This window comes from Ambystoma mexicanum, chromosome 2p (assembly GCF_040938575.1).
Source record: "Ambystoma mexicanum isolate Mex_15411 chromosome 2p, UKY_AmexF1_1, whole genome shotgun sequence".
Lineage (NCBI taxonomy): Eukaryota > Metazoa > Chordata > Amphibia > Caudata > Ambystomatidae > Ambystoma > Ambystoma mexicanum.
In genome coordinates this window covers 183,096,414-183,119,039 of record NC_090923.1, presented here as the reverse complement: position 1 = coordinate 183,119,039, position 22,626 = coordinate 183,096,414, and the positions used below count along the sequence as shown (strand labels likewise).

At 45.8% G+C, this 22,626-nt stretch overlaps 1 long non-coding RNA gene across 1 annotated transcript in view; it reads right to left on the bottom strand.

The window, feature by feature from the left end:
* LOC138565856 (uncharacterized) overlaps window positions 1-22,626 on the bottom strand; it is a 228,184-nt gene that overhangs the window by 98,001 nt on the left and 107,557 nt on the right. Inside the window, exons 2-3 of the long non-coding RNA XR_011301662.1 lie at window positions 6,484-6,584; window positions 2,325-2,404 (exon numbers count right to left, since the gene is read on the bottom strand). This is a non-coding gene — a long non-coding RNA (uncharacterized lncRNA). The remainder of the gene's footprint in view (window positions 1-2,324; window positions 2,405-6,483; window positions 6,585-22,626) is intronic.

The following is a 22,626-nucleotide window of genomic DNA, read 5'->3' as shown; positions in this document are numbered from 1 at the left end:
TAAGGTCAGTCTACTTAAAGACAAGGCTCTATGCTCAAGACTGAATGGATTATTCTATTTGCTTTGTGATTGGAAGACTAGGGTTTGATCTCCCTTCCCTCGGTTTCCCGATTTGTGACATTCTCTTAAGTCCTGATAGGCTTTATCAATCCTATCTCAGATGTGTCATATATCTAAGTGTTCTTTTAGGGTTACTCTAGATGGCCATGATGTTACTCCTTGTAACAGGAGGAACTCTTCTATACTGCCCCACTGTATTGCTGGGCTTGGCTCCATTAATTCCTTTTGAATGTGGTCAGTATTGCATGCCCGCTGTCTCCTCTTTCATTCTAATTCTTCATCTACTTCTCTATGCTTTTTTGCTTGCCATCTAACTCTTTTCTCTTCTTGTCTTATCTTGTCTCTCCTTACTCCTGCTCTTCTCTCTTCCTCTTCTCTTTGTCTCTGTATTCCTTTATCTCAAAATGTCTGTGCTTCCTCCTCTTCTCTCTTCCTTTCTTGCCTATCCCGTTCTTCCATTGCTCTCTGTCTGTTGGCAAACTTCTTTTGCTCCTCTGCCCTTGCTTCTTTCTTTTGTTGCTTCTCCTGATACATCTGTACTGATACTCGCTGCTGTCTGCTCTTCCTTTTATGCTCATCTTCTTTTAATCTCTTTTCTTGTTCCCTGTCTTTCCTATCCTGTTCGTCTTGATCTTCCCTTTGCCTGACTTCCTCAATGCTCTTCCCATCTAGCTTGAGTAATATCTGTCCTCCCATCCATGCATTCTGTACGAGCGTTACTTCGTCAGCTTTATCCTTCTCTCCTTTCCATCTCTTGATCTCTCATTCTATCTCTGTCGATACATTTGATCGCTTGCTTTTCTCTTCCCTGTTTTGTAAGACCTTAAAGATCTCCTATTTTCTAATAGTGTCCTCTGGACTATCGTCACTACTATAAGCATGCATTTCGTATATCGGATTACTATACCCCGTCGCCGCTTTCAGTTGCTTTAACAGATACAATCCTACATCTTCTGTGCTATCGCCTTTTACCTCAGATGAGACAAAAAAGGCAGAAGGCTTGACACCTTCCTCCTTACACGGGTTGAGCATCCACTCCTCAGGTAGCGGATCCTCTCTCTCTTCTTGGTCCATTTTCCAAAGTTCTAAAATAACTAACCTTTTCTCCAATTTCTTTCCTGTGTACGCAGCATGCAAGTGTGTGGTCATGTGTTGCAATACTGCTTTTGACAACGATCCCCCTTGTGGCCATGGCATGAAGATCTTATCTGTCGTGCCTTTCACCCATTCCACACTGTACTGTTAGTGCTTGGGCATGTGTTTTGGCAATGTCTTACATAAATGCACCAGAGGAGTAATGTCTCCCATTTTGACAAGTCTCAATTGACTGTCAATACTTACCAGTGTTTACAAAAAATAATTTTATGAAAACAACAAATATAAGCGCACTCCAACAATTGCAGCTCAAAACCTCTATTTTTCACTAATCTCAATCTGCCTCTGAGTCGGTACCGACAGTTTCTCTAGACAGACACTATGGGCCTCATTATAACATAGGCGCTCCCGTAATGAAGGGTGCCGGTACGGGACCGGCACCCTTCATTATGGGATGCCCTATTATGAGGTCCCCTTGCGGGACCCAGTAAGGATGCCTGGTCAGACCAGACGTCCTTTGCGGTCCCCACGAGGGGACCGCGGAGCTAATAATGGGCCTGTTATTAACGGCCCCGTTATTAGCTCCCTCCCCATTCCCATTGAGCCCTATCGGGGCTCAAATGAGAATGGTGATGGTTTCCTTCAAGGAGGAATTACCGGGTCCTCCAAAGTCGGAATGACCCGGTTATTCCTCATTGAAGGAACCCGGTACTGGGACCAAGTATGGAGGCAGCCATGCCCTTATTGAGGGCATGGCTGCTTCCATACTCGTAATGAGGCCCTATGTCTCCTCGACTTTTTCTTAATTTTCCATACACACTTGTCACTCTTCAACAACTTAATTTACCACAAATACACAAACAGACAAACTAGTCGACTCTTCACATTAATCCTCAGTGATCACTCTCTATTTCCGCCCCTAATAATACCCTGATCACAGGATTTAAATTGTTATCCTATATGAACCTGTCCAATACGTGGCCTATTTTACTTCGACTGAAGCGTATAACAATTTCTTCTGAACCGCCTTGGGTTAGGACTCTCTGGCTTTATCTCTCTCTCGTTATACCAAAAAAATCACTTTTTACTTTTCCCGTTACTTTCCCCATTACTTTCTAAACTACCACAATCCCATACCCTCAGTTTGCCATTCCCCTTAGTCTACTCACCATTCATTCGTTCAGCTCGAGGCCTTCGGTATTGACTCCCCCCTCCAATCGACCACTTTCAACTTCCAGCCGCAAAGCGCCTGTGGAAACCAAGAGGGATTATGTCAAAGAGGGACCCGTCTCAATTATCTTGCTAGAATTCGAAATCGGCCGCTCTGCAGAGGAAAACCTTGCGATCTTCCGGGAAGATGGCAGAGGGTGCCCAATCGTCCGAAGTAAAGAGAGTCTATTGGTCGGTGGGTCTCACTTCTGAACCATCCGACATGCTTCCAAGAGAACCCTTATGGTCCTTTTAATTAATGTAACACATCGTACCATGGACAGGATGCAGAATAACTCTTACACCAATAAGGAAATCACCTCAGGAAGTTGGCAAAATGTCTCTGTTTTATTCTCAATTATCTAAAACAGGGAGTACAACGAACATCAACGGACATCGCACAGCATAGTCTCAAAACATTTCATTAAAAATCACAGTTATATAGCAAAAACTCATCATACTTGACGTCATACTCCTTGGCAATCTAAGAAAACCTAGACAGGATTGTGATAGAACTAAAGGAAGTATCTAAGTATACTTTTTATAAGGGATTGGATCGTGATTGGGTCTCTATAGTCGGGGGGCAACTTATGCCCTCCCTTAGTGCAATTCATCTTCAACAGTTATTAGAAATACGATACATCATTGGCTCCCAAGCTATATGGCCCTCTACAATTGGTTGGCAAGCTTGTACCCTCCCGGAACATTTGATTCTCTAGCAGCACGTAAGCTGGTACCCCGGGTGCTGGTCGGTGGACTTGACCGTACCTCCCCACCTAAATAGCCCAGCATCTCTCATCCCTCATGCCTTCTGCCATTCAGATTGTCTTTGAACTTGGCCTTGTAGTTGCTTCTCTTCTCTAGGAATATAAGGGAGTGTGAGCATGTTCTTAACAAGGTTCAGGTCTACATGCCCACTTCTATTTCCATCCTGGACTCACGTGACCGGAGACCGTGAATCGGTCCATTTTATAGCATTTAATTGTCTCGAATAAAGAAAGTTGGCTCTCATGGTGTTCTCGATTTGCAACTTAACATGGGATGCCGCAGCATCTCAAATCCACTGTTCTTCAAGGACTGATAATCAGTTTTAGCTGCCTTAGCCTTTGACACCAGGCCAAGCAGTCTTCTTTAGGTGCACCTTCGAGCCTCAGCTTATTATTTTACTGCGACACACACACACAGCTATCCATCCTCCTTTCTCCAAGGGTTGAGCTTACTAAGCTTACTAAAATTGTGACATTGAATGTCCAGATTATATATATACATATATATATTGGCGGCACCGCCTGCAGTCTATTCACTACATATAGCCAGCCTTTACGATTACTTAGTCTATTTGCGTTACGGCATCTGTACAGTTATAAAACGGATTGCATTTTCTGCAGTGCTCCTTCACACGTGCAATCTTCATTCCGCACATTAATGTTTTCTCAATTCTTTCCTTTGCCATCAGATTCTATAAGGTCAATGCATTCTTCTTCTTTTGTCAATCTTCTTAGTGCATCACACTTATTTCTTGTGACATCACCAGTCTCTCCTTTTCACATCTTCACACTTCTTCAGGGACCTCCCTCAGGAGACTGTCATCTCTTCAGATATAAATCACATAGGGGTTTCTCAGTGGATAACTTGTCTCAAAGGCTTTTCGTGTAATCAGCAACATTACTGGTGTTGCGCATGTCGCAATTTCCGATTTCCAACATATAGGCAGGATAGAGGTGGGACTTCCTGCAGAGGCATTCAGCTGCTTCTCTACAATAGGAGAGCCGGGCCATCCAGCCCTCCTCCTGTTTCTGAGTACAGAGTCATCAGGCAGCCTGTGTAGCTGAAGCCATGGTTACACAGGCTATCTTCAGGTGTCAGTGCTTCAGTTTAGAAAAAAGAAAAGGCAGAGCCTTTTCTTTTTTTCTAATCTGTGCATTTAATTTTTTTGTAATCCGAAGTGCTGACACCTGCAGGCAGCCGTGTAACTGTGCAGTGCTTCGGTTGCATAGGCTGCCTGAAGTGTCAGAGTGGCTGGGGCTAGTCGGGGTAGGCCCCATCTTGGGAGCCCTTTCTGGACACGGCCGGAGCTCGTCCCGACCCATCTACAGCCCTGGTGATTGCTCAGTCCTAAAGTGCTGCAGCAAGTGCTGCTCAAACCTCGTGGTTATCCGACTTTCTGATTCTACAAGATGGCAGCAGAACTGTAGGCAGCTAGCACAAGAGGTGCGCAATAGAAATAGGAGTGAAGAACATCTTTAGCACAGGAGGACACTGAAATAAGGGGGCAGACGGTACATGAAAATAAACCCCATTCATAAGGTGCCTACGTAGTCCGGGAAGCGGGCCATTAAGTTAGGGGACAGTGATAACACACCTAAGTGCAATATGAAGTGGGAGGAAGGCTGAAGGGGTTGCCTGCGGAGTGGGCGGGGTAGTTAGGTTTTTAAAGGGGTTAAGAGGGATGAATTCAAGATTCGCACCATGCTGGGAAACAGAGAGCAAGATTAGTCAAATGCATGTAATTTTGAATGCCCCAACACTCCTGTTCCGAATGAGAAATGGGTTGAATATGCAGCCAAACTCATTACCAGGGTTAATAACTTGATGTTGCTGCTTCAAGCTGAGCCCAAAGGACAAAGTTCAATTTAGCACAATTCCGCTCCTGTTTAATATATCACTTGTACAGTATCGCCCTCTGCTGGAAAAATAATTTAAAGCCATAATACGATTAATGGGACACCACAGCACGTTGCACTCAAAATACATTCTTATTACTAAAAAATAAACTCGAATTAACAACGCTAACAATATTGTTACTGGCACACTTCAACAGCTATTGACATTATACTCAGCTAGTAACAAATAATGCTCTTCTTCTCACATGCCAGATATTGCTGACAATACAGGTAATGGCTTCAAAGCCCCAATTATTCAAACCATTTCAAAGTTTTGGTACGAGAATCCAAGGAGCTCTATGCATTACCAATTATTGTCATCAAAACACGAGTTACTCCCACACCCCGTCCCCTTTTCTCCATGCTTCTGGGACCCATATGTGTAGTTAGCCAAGCAATGCTAGTTTTTCTATAGCCAGTTAACTAAGAAGTGTCAGGATCAGCTATGCCCAGAAAGCCTAGCACAGCCATATTGTTTTGCCCAATTAGGACATCAATACCATATTGTTTTGCCTACTTAGCTCAGTAAAGCCAGATACTATTATGCCCAGTTCAACAGCAGTGGCTGATTCCATTATGCTCAGTTAACACAGCCAGCTCACACCACAATAGTAATAGTTATCACAGTGATGCCAGTTGTCATTGTGTCCAGCAGGCATACTAATCCCAGATTCCAGTGTGCACAGTTACCACTTCAATACCAGATTCCAATGTATCTGCATGTGTGTTTTGGGGGTTAGGAGGGACACTGGTGCCAGAGGATGACCGCTCTCCCTCAAGAAGAACTCACCTGTCCCTAACATAGGGAGGCTGCCCCTAGTCTGAGCTGGTGACACACCTATCTACAAGGGACAGAGAAGAGGTTAACCCTCCACTAAAATGTTTCTAAAAAAAAGTGCAAACCAATGCAACTATTGTCCTGGGTGATACAAAAAACGCCCACAGCCCACAGGCTTGTGGCCATTACATGGTAGACCATGGTGGGAGTGAGTGACTGGACCTCACCAGGTCTGAACATTATTCAGAGTTTTGAATATAACCTAGTTACATTTGAGTAGGGATTTCCATATTACTTTATTCAACTCTCCCCCAAATATGTAGCTGGTCCTCCATATTGCATTATGCACAATATATTTCTATAGAAATGAGTTTAAGAACAAACAAAGTATTGCTTTAACATAGTATTCAAAGCGTTAGTCAATGGATATCTCTCCAGAAGTTCAACCAGTTTCTGTGAAGTGTAATGTTGTCACCTTTGTCAGGGCCAGAACCAGAATCACAAACTTTTCTAACTTTTGAGGTCAAATCAGAGAAGTCTATTTTTCCATTCTCTTGAGCTGATTCAGCCTGTTCAGGGAGGGATAACATAAGGGAAACAGTTTCTCAGATTCTTGCCTAATTTCATAGATAACTGATACCTTACAGTGAACCACAGAATATCTGAAAAAGGGCTTACCTGCCATAAGCGTGATTGCATCATCGTGTCCTTTAAAAAATGAAAGCCTACTCCTAATTATGGTTTCAGGGATGTTCCGCATAGTGCACTGCTCGCAACATCTGAAGGGTTCAAGAACACATGCACACAAAATGACAAAGTGTCAAAATAGCCTCAAAATGTGTTCAATGTCACAACTTTGTCTCATATAATATATGTACCAAAACCACTCCAGTCATTACTCATATCGTGTGAACTCGTTGCGGTAATCGAATTACCCTCTAGTGAGGCGAATGTCCTACCGCTCCGCTCAGCATTCCAACAGAGGTTTTGGGGGGGAATCTCTCCCGTGGTATACCAGAAGTCTAGGGGTCGGCCTGACTCTCAAGGGACCAGTACCCTTCCCCAGAATAAACGGAGGACTCAGCCAACAGCAAGTTTGAACTGTCAGTTATTGCAAATAAAACCAACAGGGATCAAGCTAACACAATGAGAATCCTCCCATACATTTCAGCTCTGCATGGCGTGCAGTACAGTTTTGTACAAGGACGTCATCATCACATGGGCCCTTCCCGAAAAAAACTATCATCACAGAGGATTGGGTATCGAGAGTACTATTACCTATAGGAGAACTCTATAGAGGTTATTCTACTGGTCCTTGCATGTAAGGTGTCTGGCCTGTCCTGTCCCAAGAAACTATCTAATATATTGCTGCAGAGTAATGGGCTTACCATTGGTTCGTACCCTTTGCAATCCACCCCTGCCTTTCTAAGCTGTGATTGGTTAGAGCTGATCTCCCTAGGCCTGGGACTCAATTAGGTTCTCAGCCCTCTGTGTACCTCTTGAAGGTGATGTGAACAATTATGTGTCTGCATTGTAACTTGTGTGTACCACCTTTGCCTATGAGAATGTGCTTCTTACGTTGCAACACTTGTTGCCGTCTGTGTCTGGCTTGCTGGGATCAGCTCTGCTTTCCCACCACGGGTGACTGTCCAGTGTCTCGTCTGGCTGTACCACATGCTTAGGGACCACAGAATTGAGCTCTTCAGCTTGTTTTTATGAGGATTTATTCAGTTTCTCTGCAGCTAGTCCCCTTGTCGTCTGGAGATTGGAATGTGTCTGCGGATCTCTGACCTTAGCTTTGAGCCTGCCTCGTGCTCTGTGCCACCTGAATCAGCTCTCCTCGTCTCAAGCTCTGTGGCTTTGGTGCCTTCTGTCATTTTCCTTAGACGTATAATATAAATTCTACATGTTGACGTTATTCTAAGTACTCTATATGTTAGTCACACTTGGGGTCTCATTACACGTTAGGCGGTAGGGGCTTAACGGGGCCGGTAGAGCTGCCAGACCCGTTAACCCCCTACCATTACGACGTCTCCTCGTGGGACCCGCTAAGGACGCCTGGTTAAACCAGGCGTCCTTAGCGGGTCCCGCGAGCAGACCAGGATGCAAACAACGGGCCCGTCATTAACAGGCCCGTTGGTTGCATCCTCCCCATTCCCATTGATCCCGATGGGGGCTTAAATGGGAATGGGTATGTACCGGGTCTGGGTTCCCTGAATGGGGAAATACCGGGCCCTTCAAGGTCAGAATGGCCCTGTATTTCCCCATTCAGGGAACCCGGACCTGGTACCTGGAATGGGGGTAGCCATGCCGCAAAAAGCAGCATGTTTACCTCCATTCTCGTAATGAGGCCCTTGGTCCTTTCAGGTTCCATATATGTCCCTGTAGTACCATAGGGTTGTTTTGCATTAAGCATCTGCAAGCTTGCTCAGGATCTCTTGTGCCTTGCGGTTCTGCTTTACTGCATTTAGCTAATGAGAAAATAATAAAAAGCATTGACAGGATGTATATGTATCTGTCCTCTAGCTATAGCACTGTATAAGCATGTCCTTTGTGTATGCAAATGTATGTTTGTGTAATGCGGTGCAGGACTGCAAGTGTGCTTCATGTCTAACTCTGCTACGTCGTGTTGTCATTAATGGCGTCAGCCTTATGGCTTCTTGGTGCTTAGGCGAAACTGTCCATATAGGTGTTTCCGTTCACAATCTCTTCTCCGATACCTGTGAAAATGTGTATCGGATTCGGTCGGTATGGCTGGCTGAGAGGATACCTTTCTGTGTACTTGTCAATCATTGGTGTACTCGGGATTCATTCGAAATAAGATGGGTGGCTACGAGCATTTCTAACTCTTTGTCTTGACATGAAAATGGGGGTGATGAGGGACATTCTTGGGACCCTTTCTTCAGAGATGTAACCACAGCAGTGCTGTAATGAACACTGTGATGTATTCATGTGCATCACTGTGCCTACAATGCTCACATCATATGGTTCCTGTAACACAGTTGGCCATTTTAAAATGGTTTTCCATGTAATGCTAGAATACCTGTCTGTGCAGTTACTAAAAAATGTTAAGGCTATTCGGGTGTGTGGTACATTGCTGATAGCCCATGGAATATATTGGGACTTGGACCCAATCGCATAATGAAGATTGATTCTCAAGTGTCTCATATCGCACTTTCAATTCGGCAGTATTGCCCATATTATAACGTTGGCCATTTCTCTAAATCATTCAAATGTTATTAAGGCATAAACACATAGAACAATGGAGATGCATTATTATATACGCTTCATGCGCACATTAATACATTGTAAACCCCTTCCCCAAGTTTTTTCTGTTGCCACTGGCAGCTTACTACCAGCACTAAACTATATAATAGCATTCTGAGACAGAGTTTAAAAACTGAAAGATAAGATTTAATTTGCACATATCATACACTCGAGCGGACTTCAGTTTCATCCACAACCAGTATTTCATGGAGAGTGGAGAAGTGAAGTGCCTGATGGTTCACTGTGTCCCTGCTTATACAGAAAAAAAGCCTGCATTAGCATAGGTCACTTGTTATTCCTTTACAAAAGATAATAACGCAAATATGTTGAGACTGCATACACAATTTTACACCTAATCCCAAGAGGGCAGGGCAAATTGCATATTCAACTGTGCCACACTCAGATTGAATAGTGAATGATAGTAAGCATCATACCTAGACATAATTGCAAGGACAGCAATGCCAATTAACCAATCCACTAACAATTCCAACACTCTGCATACACCTCTCAAACTCTAACCAAACACATCCACAAGCGTACAGCACAACAATCCGCGCAAACTTCACTACACTGCAACAACAAAACAAACCACACATAGACTCGCACAACAGCACATGACGGCTACCAATCGTAAAACACCCAAAGCCCAGCCAACGGACCCACCGGGCTTAGGCTGCCAAAAGCACATCACTGCTCTCTTGCACTTTTCCAGCTTATTCCCACTAACTCACCCCCCTTCCCTTTTTCAGAGCCACCAGAGCACCAGGAGACCACTCCGGTGGTGATAGTGTACAGTACAAATATCCATTAACGTTAACATTAACATGCAATTGCTATGTCAGGAGTCTCCACTTTGCTTATGACTTAATTGCATGCTCTTTCCACCAGTTCATGGACGGTGGCTTGTGTTTTCGGTCCTTAAACGCAGAACCCGCCTGCCCTTCATTCCAACAGTCGTCACCCTATTTGCACAACCTTTAAAAGATACCTTTAGTGCTTAAAACCGAATGGAAGGGCTGAAAACTATCACTCAGTATGTAACTAACCTCTGCTTAGTGCAGTCACTCTTTACATAGTATTTAGCTAAGTGAATGAAACCATATAGAAACATTACTCCGCTGAATGGGAGGATCTGCCTTTAATGTTATTTAAACTAAGTTTATCAGTGAAGGCCAGGCGGCTAAAACATACACTCTACGTGGACCCAGTCTTTTCTTGTACTGACTGACAGAAAAAAGCCACAAACACATTTCCATTTTGTATTACTCGATGACTGACAAGTGCGACCCCATTTTGAACATTAGTAAGAGAACAGGGTTTTGATCACAAAAAAGGGATTAGCTTAGGGCTAGGAAAATGCATACTATTCTTACATTCTAACATTCTGCACCAAATTTTGCACAGTCACCTATTAGGACCTTCTGGACATTACTGGCTACATGACATCTGTGGATGTGAGTTTGTGGGTTTGTGGCTTCACGTCTGTTCTCTATACAATTCCACACCATTTCACCAATCTACACCAAATTGTGATAAATCACCTGTTAGGACCATCCGGACATTACTGGCTATATGACATCTGGACACCAACCCGTTTCCCTGGATTTCAGCAAAGTAAAAATGTGGGTGTGGGTTTGTGGCTTCGCGTATGTTCCCTGTACAATTCCTCACTGTTTCACCAATCTGCACCACATTTTGCACAGTCACCTCTTAGGACCCTCCAGACATTACCACATGACATTTGGACAAACCACCCCTTTCACTGGATGTCAGCAAAAGTAAAAATGTGTGGATGGGTTTGTCACTTCACATATGTTCCCTATACAATTACACACTGTTTCACCAATTTGCATCACAGTTTGCAAAGTCACCTGTTAGGGCCCTCTGGACATTACTGGCCACATGACATTTGGACCTTCCACCCCTTTCCCCAGCTTTCAGCAAAAGTCAAAATGTGTTTGTGGGTTTGTGGCTTGGCAAAGCATTGTTCCTTATACAATTCCACACCGTTTCACCAATCTGCACCAAATTTGGCACAGTTACATGTACCTATGAGGGTATTCAAGCCCAGGCAACACCAGGTATATCATATAGTACTTTATATAAGGAGGAGACCTTGCTAGCCGGGGGGGTCCGCTATAAAGAGATCCTCAAACTGGGCCGTCTCTCGCCTCGGCTGAGCCGCCACTTTTGGTTGAGCTAACCAATGCCTGAGCAGTATATACCCATATCTATCGGTTACATCCACAATATAGGTCTGTTGGCATTGCTCAAAGGTAAGGGGCATTGATATGAAAGCATCTGGCCCATTCTAAATAGGCCCCTGTCTAGCCATTAGCTGAATTGTCGCTTGTGGTGACCCGGTGTGAATTCCCTGTTCTCCCATATACCCGACATGGGCAGGGGAAGTGGTTATGGCGTACCTACGGGCAGCCTTGTCCCAATAATCAAACATGATTCTAGTTGTTGGGAGCCTGCGTTCCTCCTGTTTTCTTGTTGCTGGGGAGTGCCAGCACCATTGATGCAGGGCGGCCCCCAGGGCATCCAGTTCTATGTCCACCCAGTGTTTGGGTGTTGCATGGCGTCATAGCTGTCTAATAACGGTGTCAGCTAGGCTGCATATAGATAGCTTTCGATGTCTGGTACCACTAACCTGCCTTTGTCCTTTGCTGTCATAAGTGTGTGTCTAGCGAACCTGGACCATTTATTGGTCCAAATAAATCTAAAAATATGCGACTGGAAGTCGTTAAGCCCCGCCAGAGGAATCCAGACAGGCAGTGCCTCAACTGCATTCAACAACCCCAGAAGGAGGGTCATCTTAACTGCAGTGATTCTGCCTAATCAAGATATTTCAGAAGTGGTCCACCATGCCAGATCCTGTTTAGACGCAGAGAAAAGTGGTGCAATATTAGCTGTATATAGATCCACATATTTGCAGTTAAATGGGCACCCCGGAATTTCAAGGTTTTCGAAGCCCATGAAAATGGGAAAGCAGCCTTTAGCGGGGCAACTGTTTCAGGTGTTTCTGTGACATTAAGAATAGTAGACTTCCAGTAGTTATTCTTAAATCCTGAGACTGTATGGAATTTTTCTAACAACGTAACTACGTGGGGCAGTGAGCACCAGGACTAACTCATATAAAAGAGAAGATCATCGGCATATAGTGCCCGTTTGTGCTCGTGGACGGCAATATTTAGTCTGTGTATGACTCTAGAGGATGAGACCAGGCATGCTAATGGTTCCATGGATAGCGCAAACAGTAACAGGGACAGCGAACAACCCTAGCGTGTGTCCTCTGCATGCACGAAATTAGCTGACACTTGTTTGAGAAAGATGGGGCCAAATCCAAAGCCTTCCAATTCTTTTGACAAATATGTCCAAATATGTCCAGTCTACTTGGTCAAACGCTTTTTCTGCGTCAATAGGAAGTATTTCTGAATCTCATTTCTGCCTCTGTGCCCATGCCATAACATCATTAGTGCGACTGATATTGTCAGTTCTTGTTTTCCTGGGACAGACCCCGTTTGGTCCTCACTGACCACTCCTGGGAGAGCTGAAGATAAGCGTGTGGTCAGGATTTTCCTGAAGGTGCAGGAATCATAATTAAGAACAGCTATCTGTCGAAAAGAGGAACAGAGAGTGAGATCCTTACCAGGCTTACCTATTAAAGTCAATAATTGATCCCGTTACTGCAAAAGAATAAAATAAAACTAGTAAATGGTGGGAAAGTTTATCCATGGTAAACCCATCAGGAACCGGGGCCTTATTGGCAAGGAGAGTGCAAATGGTCTGAAAAATGCCCTCCAGGCTAATGAGCGCCTCTAGCCTTTGCCTATTATCCTCGGAAATCTGGGGGAGATGGGCATCCCTGATGTATGTCCGGCTGAGCTCCGCTAAAGGGCTCCGCTGTGAATAATGCTGAGTAGTACCGCGATAATATACGCATCTTGGCCAATTCATCATCCTGCAACTGGGCAGCTTCATCCCTCAGACCCCCAATTATGCGGCTTTTTCTCTGAACTTGGAGTTCATATGCCAAGATGCGCAACGCTTTATTAGAGGTGGTGAAATAAAAGTGCTTAGTCCTAAGCATCTTATGAGAGAGATCCACCCATAGCACATTTAACTCCGATCTCGCTACCTGTACGTTTTCCTAGCAACATCCTGTTTATAGCGGGCTTCCCATTCTTGGACCCTCTGCTCCCTGCTTGTACTCGTTGGGCTGTTAAAATCTTTGTATGCGCCAATGACAAGCTAATCAATTCACCCCTCAATGTGGGTTTTAGAGCATCCCATATCACTGCTATCACCCCCCCAGCCCGTTGTGTGGTGTTATTAAAAGTATTGGGTGTCGGGCACGACCAACATAGCAGGCTAAGCGGTCGTGGAATTGCAGAGCTCCATCCCGAACCTCAGTGGAAACAGTGCTAATGTCTCCAAATACAGACGGTTCTGTTCCAGAGTAGAACAGGGACGAAGGGAGGCACCGGGAGAGTGTTCTGTCCCCGGGAAAACACAAGAGTGAGAGCGATGGAAAAGAGGTAGCCGCGGTCGCCAGTGGCGACAGATGGCATGCGGCCCTGTCTAACATCAGGAGAGGCAGCCATCCCAGAAGGAGGGGTACGGTGTGGCTGGTCGTGTGCTGGTGGGACCTGCTCTGGGGGTCCTGGCTGGAGTGCGGAGGCACCGGGAGAGTATTCCATCCCGGGGAAAACACAAGAGTGAGAGCGTTGGAACCGAGGGATCCGCGGTCGCCAATGGTGGAAGATGGCAGGCGGCCCCGTCTAACAGCGGGAGAGATGGCCACCGCAGAAGGAGGGGTGAGAAGTGACTGCCCGCATGCTGGTGGGACCCGCTCTGGGGGTCCTGGCTGGAGTGCGGGAGGTCTGGAGTGAGACGTCCCCGGCAAGTGAAGGCGGATCGTCCAGTACGGTGCTCTGTCCCCCGGCTGTGTGTGGAGGTGCCGTGGGGGACGAGAGCGTGGCCGAGCATGAAGGTGCGAAGTGAAGTCCCGACAAGAAGATCTGACGCAGTGGCTCTGAGGTGGAGTTGGAGGAGGTGGAGCGGAGCGGCACACCAGGCACCGGGGCTTGAGCACTGGGGAAGCAGAGAGAGGCGGCAGGCATCACCCTGTGAAGACAATGTCGAGCTGAGAGGCGGTGGCTCCGGCAGCAGGTGAGGAGGTGCAGAAGGCTGTGGGCTGGGAGCCCGGGCAGGAAGAGCGGAAGGAATGGAGATCTCAGCGCTGGGGCTTCTCTCCTGTGGAGTCAAGGGGGAGAGGAGCCCAGTTTGGTAGGAGTGCCTGGGGTGAATTGGAGAGGTTGGCCCACGTGCAAGGGGGAGTTCCGTTCAATGGATGCCTGAAGGGGGTGACTGCCGCAACAAGAGAGGAGTGAGCCTAGTAAAGGGGCCAGAGGACTTAAGAAGCAGAGCTCGAGGGGGTGGCAGGGAGGACCACGCACATGGTGAAGGACAGCAAAAAGACTACCCGCAGGGTGAGAAGGGAAAGCACAGGCTCCTTGGAAGAGACAGTGGGCTAGGAAAAGAGCGCGGGGTACACCCCTGGACGGTAGGAGGAAGCACCACCAGAATTGGAAGGCGGCATTGGAGGTTTGCGGCCCGGAGAGGAAAAGGCCCCCATGGGGAATCCAGGGAAGATCCAGTGGGAAGGCAAGGCAAGAAACATCTGAGTGTGGTGCCCCAATCCCTGCAAGGAATCGAAGAGTGGAGAGTGAGAGGCTGGGTGGAGGAGTGTAAAGAAGCAGAGAAAGGTTGTAAAAGAGGGGCCCGACTCTGAGAAGTGTGGAGGGAGGAGGCACATGAGACAGGGACGAGGATACACTGATGGGCCCTAAGAAAAAAAGCTCAAATCCAGGAAAGTGGGAAAAGGAAGGGCAATACAAGGGGCACGTCCAGTCCAAGTTACCCTTCGGAAGGGCTACAAGTGGAAAATACAAGGAAATGGCGCTTACTAAAGAGGATCTTCTATTGCTGCGTGCTCAAATTAAGGGGGAGCTTACGGAGACTATTAAGGCAGAAGGAGCAAGCATCAGGGAAGAACTTTCAGAGGCTATCGCAATGAACAGGAAGGCTATAGACTCACTGGGGGAAAGGCTGCTGGAAGTGGAAAAGCACACAACGGAGCTGGAAGCAAGAGGGTGAGACTGGTCTCAACAACTTCAGGCCACGGAAGAAAGCCTTAGAATCCTGGAGGAAATATGCAAAGATTTAGAAAATCGATCCAGGCGGGACAATATGCGCATTAAAGGACTGAAGGAGGGAGTGGAAGGGGCAGATCTGGAAACCTGTGTTTGAGAACTTTTTCGAACCCTGGTGGAGGAGGAATATACACACAACATGGGGATTGACAGAGCGCACAGAGCAGGCGTTCGAAGAGTGGACCCGGGGGCAAGGCCTAGAGACATACTGTGAATTTACACAAGCATAAAGACAAAGTACAGCTAATGGGAGCTGCAAGGAATAAGGGAAAGATAGCTGTACGGGAATGTGAAATTCAACTGTTTGATGACTTGTCTCAGATTACATTAGCGAGAAGAAGGGCATTCAGACCACCTACGGAGGAACTGAATAATAGGAAAATGAGGTATAGATGGCTCTACCCGACAAGGTTACAGTTCCTCATGGACAATGAGGAAAGGACTGTATCACTGGTGGAGGAAGGTCTGAGGGCACTGGGGATGACACAGGGATAGGCCCCTAGGCCCAAGTTGAACAGCCACTTCGTAAAGATTCAAGTTGGGCTGAGAGGCCTCTGGATGGAACATGAAAAACTCAAAGAAAACGTGATCGGAGGTTCTGGAACTGATACTAGCAACTGAACTAGAATACAGGAAAGTGTAGAGGTAAAACAGAATGGAAAAGGCAGGGAGGGGGGTGAAACAGTTTGCGGTCCACTGGTGGGGACCACGGCGAGAACCTGGACTATGGATCCAGTGACAGTTACATGTAAGGGGGGGATTATCAGTTCGAGGAAAAGTATGAAGCTGCTGGAAAAGTGCCCATTAAACCAAAGGGAACAAGGGGTGTCAGGATTGCAAAGGGAGCTAAATTATAGGGAGGGATGTATAAGTTGATTTCTTAGAATGTAAGGGGTCTGAATAGCCCAAACACCATCTGAAAACGCACCTGACCAAAGGGGACAAGTCTCGCCTCAGATATAGGAACTGTCCCACATAGTATTACGCAATGGCAGCAACCAAAAAGGTGGGGGTAGCGATTCTGTTGCATAGATCCGTGCAAATGAGTGGGTAAGAGTAAGAAGAGATGGGGAGGGGAGGTACATGATGATAAAGGTGTAATGAAGGGACAGCTGTACACGTTGGCATAAGTTTATGCCTCCAATGAAGGGCAGGAAGGCTTTCTACTCAGGTTCTTGGAGGAATTGAGCAAATTCGGGGAGGGAAAGCTAATCATTGGGTGTGGGATAGATCCGGGGGGATGAGAGGGCACGCAATGGGCACAATGTCTGATTTCTTGTTGGGAAGATTCCAGGAAGAGGAGGTAAGTGACGTGTGGAGGATTTATCACCCACAAGAGAGAGGCTACTCCTTCTATTCACACATTCACAAGTCATACTCTCGTATTGATTATATCTGGGCAACTATAGGAGTGATCCAAACAACCTCTAGGACACAAATAGGAAGTCTGATGGTATCGGACCACGCGACGATCTGGGTAGAATGGGAGGAGGGGCATTTAAAGCGTGGAACTGGGAGATGGAGGCTGGAAGAATATATCCTTAGAGACCAGGTAGTTAGACAACAGACAGAGAATGAGATACGTCTATTTATGGAACAGCTGGACGAGGGGGGAATATAGGGGAGAGATGGAAAAGATTCAAGTGGCATATTAAGGTTCATCTGATAAGGGCTGCGAAGGAGAAGCGGGAGGAAAGGAGGGAGGCGGAAAGGAAACCGGAGGGGGAAATTAGGGAACTGGAGTCTATGCATAAGGAAGGGGGACGCCCAAAGTGGCTAGGAAACTAGCGCATGTGAGAGGCCAACTCAGACTGAAAACTAACAGAAGGGTGGAGAGCACCCTACAGAGAAGTAGACAGAGAAGTAGACAGAGGTCTATGAACAGGGAAACAAGGTGGGGGCAGCAGTAGCGAGGCAAATAAGAGTGAAAGAGCAAAAGGCGTTCATTGAGGTGCTGGAGGAGAAAGGGGGGAAAGAGGGTTGGATCGGAAGGGGAGAAGAGGAGGTTGGTGAGAGAGTTTTATGCAGACTTGTATGGGGAAGTGGCAGCGGGAGAGGAGGAACAGAGGAGATATTTGGAGCACTGGGAAGGCCCGCGCCTCACTCAGGAGCAGGTAGAAAGGCTAGAGGAGCCCATAGAGTATGAAGAGGTGGTGCGGGGGATCGCTCGACTGAAAGGCAATAAAAGGCCTGGGGAAGATGGGCTAACAGCAGGGTTCTATACTTCATTCAAGGAACCCCTAGCCAAAGTTCTAACCAAACTATTTAATTGGTTTTGAGAATCAGGGGAAATATCAAAATCAATGAATATGGCGCATATAGCTTTTATCCCAAAACCGGGGAAAGATCCACATCAATGCTCCTCGAATCGCCCTATTGCATTGATCAAAGTAGATGCTAAATTGTACACGCAGGTGTTGGCGGCAGACTGGAGGAAATTTAACTGGGGCTGGTGAACCAAAAACAATCTGGCTTCATCAAGGGGAGGAGCACATTCGATAACATAAGAAGAGTGCTGCATATTATTGACAAGGTGGGGAAGAAAGAGGCCGCCACGCCGACCTGTCTGATGATGTTAGACGCTGAGAAGGCGTTCGACCATGTCAACTGGTCCTTCTTGGAACAAGTGTTAGGAATAATAGGTCTGGGGCCCAAATTTAGGAAAATGATTCTTGCAAATTATCGGGAACCTCGGGCAAGGGTAAGAGTTAATGGGGGACTGACTGAACCCTTCCCGATAAGAAGAGGAACCAAGCAGGGATGTGCACTGTCCCTCCTTCTTTTTGCCCTGGTAAGAGAGCCTTTTGCGCATCGGATTAGGGAGAATGGGGAAATCCAGGGGGTGAATTGGGCGGGGTCGCAGCACAAAATTGGGTTATTCACTGATGACGTGATCCTGATGGTCACCGACCCGGAAAGATCAATACCTGTAATTATGAAGGAGATACAAGCATTCGCAGGCGTGTCTGGCTTTAAGGTAAATTTTGGGAAGTCTGAGATATTAAACCTGTCCATTGCTGAAAGGCAGAGGGGACTGCTTGAAAAGAGCATCCAGTTTCGCTGGGTGCAGGGGTCAGTTAAGTACCTGGGGATCAAGCTAACGGCATCCATAAGGGGAATAGGTTGGGCGAACTACCCAAGCTTAATAAAACAAATCAAAGCGGATTTGGACAGATGGAAGGGTTTAATCACATCATGGTTTGGAAGGATCGCAATTGTTAATATGAATGTACTTCCCCGACTCTCATATTTGTTCCAGGCCATTCAGTTGGCAGTGCCGGGTAGAATGATGAGGGATATCCAAAACAGTCTCACGGGGTATACATGGGGAGGGAAGAAACCGAGAATAGGAAGAAAGATACTAATTAGGAGTAGGGGGGTGGCATGTCCCAGAATAATGCAATATTTTCTGGCAGCACAGCTGAGAGCTATGGTCGAGTGGGGGAGAGCAGACAACGAGAAGCATTGGATACGCATGGAGCAGGCGGTGGCAGGGATCCACTTGTGGAAGATCTTGGGGATGAGGGCAGGAGATAGGCCAGAGGATCTTGGGAGGAACTTGATAACGCCCAATACAGTAAAAGTTTGGGACCAGCTCAATAAGAGATATGGGTTGTCTCCTTGGCCCTTGCTGGAAACCCCAATTTGTGGTAACCCGGCTTTCCCACCAGGCAGAGAGTATGGTAGGTTCAAGCGTTGGATAGATGGGGATGTGAGGGGGGGCTTATATGAGGGTAAGCGATACAAGTCATTTGAAGAAGGTAAGCAAGACTTGGGCCTGACGGAAGAGGACCTATTTGCGTATTGCCAATTACGGCACTGGGCTGGAGCGTCCGAGATGAAGGAGGGGGCGACAAGGGAGCACACAGGGCGAGAAAAGTTAGTGCTAACCTTGGTGGAGAAAAGGGTCTGATCTCCGCAATTTATACCATCCTGCAGGAGGGAGAGGAGGAGGAGAAGATGGCACTGAGGGAAAAGTGGGGAAAGGTGAGACGGAAGGCATTTACGGATAGTGAGTGGGATAGAGCATTGAAAAGCTGGTTCGCCTCCCACACGTCAGTGCAACAAAGGGAATTGCAATAAAAGGTGCTGCACCAGTGGCTCTATACCTCAGAGAAGCTCCATCGGATCTATCCCTTGACGCCGGCAGAGTGCAGGAGGGGGTGCGGGGAGGTAGGGACTATGGAACATGTCTGGCTGAGCTGACGACTCAGGCACTTTTGGCAGGAGGTGAAAATGAAAGTACTAGAAATACTGGGCATAGACAGGGACTCCACAGGGACAGAAGTCCTCTTGGGGATCAATTTGCTGGGGAAGAAGGGGATGGAGGGGGGAACGGAAAGGTTATGGGTCAACTTAATGCTAGCAGCCAAGCGATGCATAGCCAAACAATGGAAAATGAAGGAACCTCCCTCTATAGTACAGTGGTACCAAGCTATTTGGGATCCGTTTTACATGTAAAAAATGACAGAGATACTAAGAGGCTCCCTTGGAAAGTTTGGTCACCCTTTTTACATTACGCAGGTAAAGACATGATGCACCTGTACATCCCGAGGAGACTGCAGGCACTCGGGGTTTTGGAGGAGGAAGAGGAGGGTGGAGCAGCTTAGGAGGACTTCAGGAGGCTGTAGGAGATGTAAGGGAACTGGTGGGGAGGGGTGGGGTTATTGTTGATGTTAGACCAAGTGAAATGTAAGTTTTGATTTAACGCACTGTAATGGAATAATTTGACAAAACCCGTATGATGGATTGTTTTGGTGTATCGCTGTGGATAAATAAAGATGTGGCTATAAAAAAAAGATATTGGGCGACTTTTTCAGAGATGGTGGTACAAATAACTTTGTCAACTAGTAGGGAATATTTCAGCTTCCACCCAGTGGTCTTCCTGTCACCCAGCCCATAAATATCCAGCTGTGATGCGACGGGAGAGTGATCAGATACTATTACAAGTTCTATGGTAGCAAAGTTGATCTCTGCGAGCAGGGATTGAGAGACTAGGAAGTATTTGATTCGAGAGTAACTACAGTGGACATTTGAAAAGTGAGAATAATCCTGAGTGTGAGGACGATGGTAATTCCATTATCCCCCAATTGAATGTCCCTTATAGCTTTCTTAAGGGAGACCGCTTTCAATGCCTCTGATGAGGTAACTGGGCCCGATCTGTCTACCCCTGCATCTAATACTACATTAAAGTCACCTCCAACCACAAATCCCCCCCTGAAACTGCACAGTGTGAGGGAATACCTGATTGTAAAAGTGATCATGTTGTTGGTTTGGCCCGTAGATGTAGACGAAAATGAGATCCTTACCCCATATTCGTATATGCAACCCCAGATACCTACCTTGGGCGTACCTTACCACCTTCAGCTTTACAAAATGAAGGGATTTGGCTATTAAAATGGACACCCCAGCTTTCTTCTGGGAGGAAGAGGGGGAACCATGTGAGGCATAGCCTCTGCCAGTCTCACTGTTAAAGATGGGATTCCTGGAGTAAGGCGATATCAGCCCTAAGATCCACCAATTTATATAGCACACTCTTCCTCTTCCTCAGAGATATCAGCCCTTGAACGTTCATTGATATTATTTTAAATCAGCCATTCCCCCAAGTCAGGTTTTTCTTTTCCCACCTCCTAAAACTCTCCATGTTAACCAGCGAGTATGCCCCCGGCTTGAACACATCTCCAAAGGAGGGAAATCAGCATCTTTCCTCCATTGATAAATTGACCCGTACAAGCCAACCACTGTAAAACATTTTTAAGAAATACCAAAACAAAATACTGAAAGAAAGGGAAAGGAAACTACAAAGGGAAACAACCCTGTCTGGGGTAAAGATCAGGTAAAGATTTGTGACTAAGGGCATGTGCTCCTGATGCCCTTAGGACTATGTATGAACTGTAACTGGACGGCTTCTAAAGCCTCAACAGCGTCTGTAGAGCCAACTCATGGAACCTCAATAGATAAATAGTCAATTTGTTTATATACAAGGATGTTGGCCAATAATTGCTACATATGCTTGGCAAATCCATCTTATTAAAATATGTTGAGTTGTCAGCACGGTGGATACCCATATTGTGACGGTTTCAATATTTAGATACAAAGCTTTTTCTATTGGTATTTTTCTCAGTGCGCAGTTCAGCATCATATGTTATTTTCTCATGGTGATAGCATCAGGTTATATCCAAATATCACAACTTTCACGCTTCTTATTCTTTTTATGTTGTCGTTTTTTATTTTTTGTTGATTATTTTTCTTCCAATATATTTCATCACTTTTAGAACCAAGATCTAGTGTTGTCCCACTAGAATTGTTAGTGAACCACATTTTCTTTTTCTTTAATATCCATTTGTATCATAAGGCACATGAGACCTTTTGTGCAATTGAGCAATAGAAAAAAGAAACTAACTTTATCTTCTTCTAAAGACAACCCACCTTATATATCTTTTCAACTTTTATTCTCTTTGAAGGTACATACCAACTGTGATAAAATAACAGTGCCGTATCAGGATACCTTACAAAATGAAACTTTTTTCTGAAATTAGCAAAAGCAATACCAAATAAGGGAAACAGGGTGAGTAAGGAAAGCTCGGGCTCTGAATTTAGGAATCATGGTTATGGTACCATCAGAATAAAGAATGTTAATGCTTTCAAATATGTGATTTTTTTGTTTATAGATTCTCTCCTCATGACCCATCATAGAAAGATGGAGAAACACGTGTCGACAGAAAGATAAGAAATTTTTCATGTATAACTTGACACTGTAAAGTGAACAATATGTCTTGGTTCTAAATGTGATGAAATAAATGTTCAACAAAAAATAAAAATCTACAACATAAAAAGATTATTGAGTTAAGCTGTGATATTTGGATATAACCTGATGCTATCACCATGAGAAAATAACATATGATGCTGAAAGCCGGTGCACTGAGAAAGATACCAATAGAAAAACGTTTAGACAATTAGTCCACATGCACCCAGTGCATTTTAAACAGCTTACCCCCAAGTGTCACAGCTGACATTCATGTGGGGGTCACCGAGTCTCGGCTACTTTCTCTTCTATCCATAGAGGGTCTCTGACGATACTTTCTTCTTCCACTCCTTGAACGTGCTTGTGACCAGTCAGCGGACGAGGTCTCAAAGGGCCGTTTCTCAGGTCCTCTGGAAATTTCTCAGGTCCTCTGGAAATTTCAGGGTCTCAATAGTTGCACTCAGGGAGGTGAATTGATGATGAAACCCATCCACTTGAAATAAAATGCATACGAACGAGTGGAAGGTCCACCTCAGCATCTCCCAGAATGTCTTGAAACAAGCCCTGTACAGCTCTCGGTCTGTGACTTCC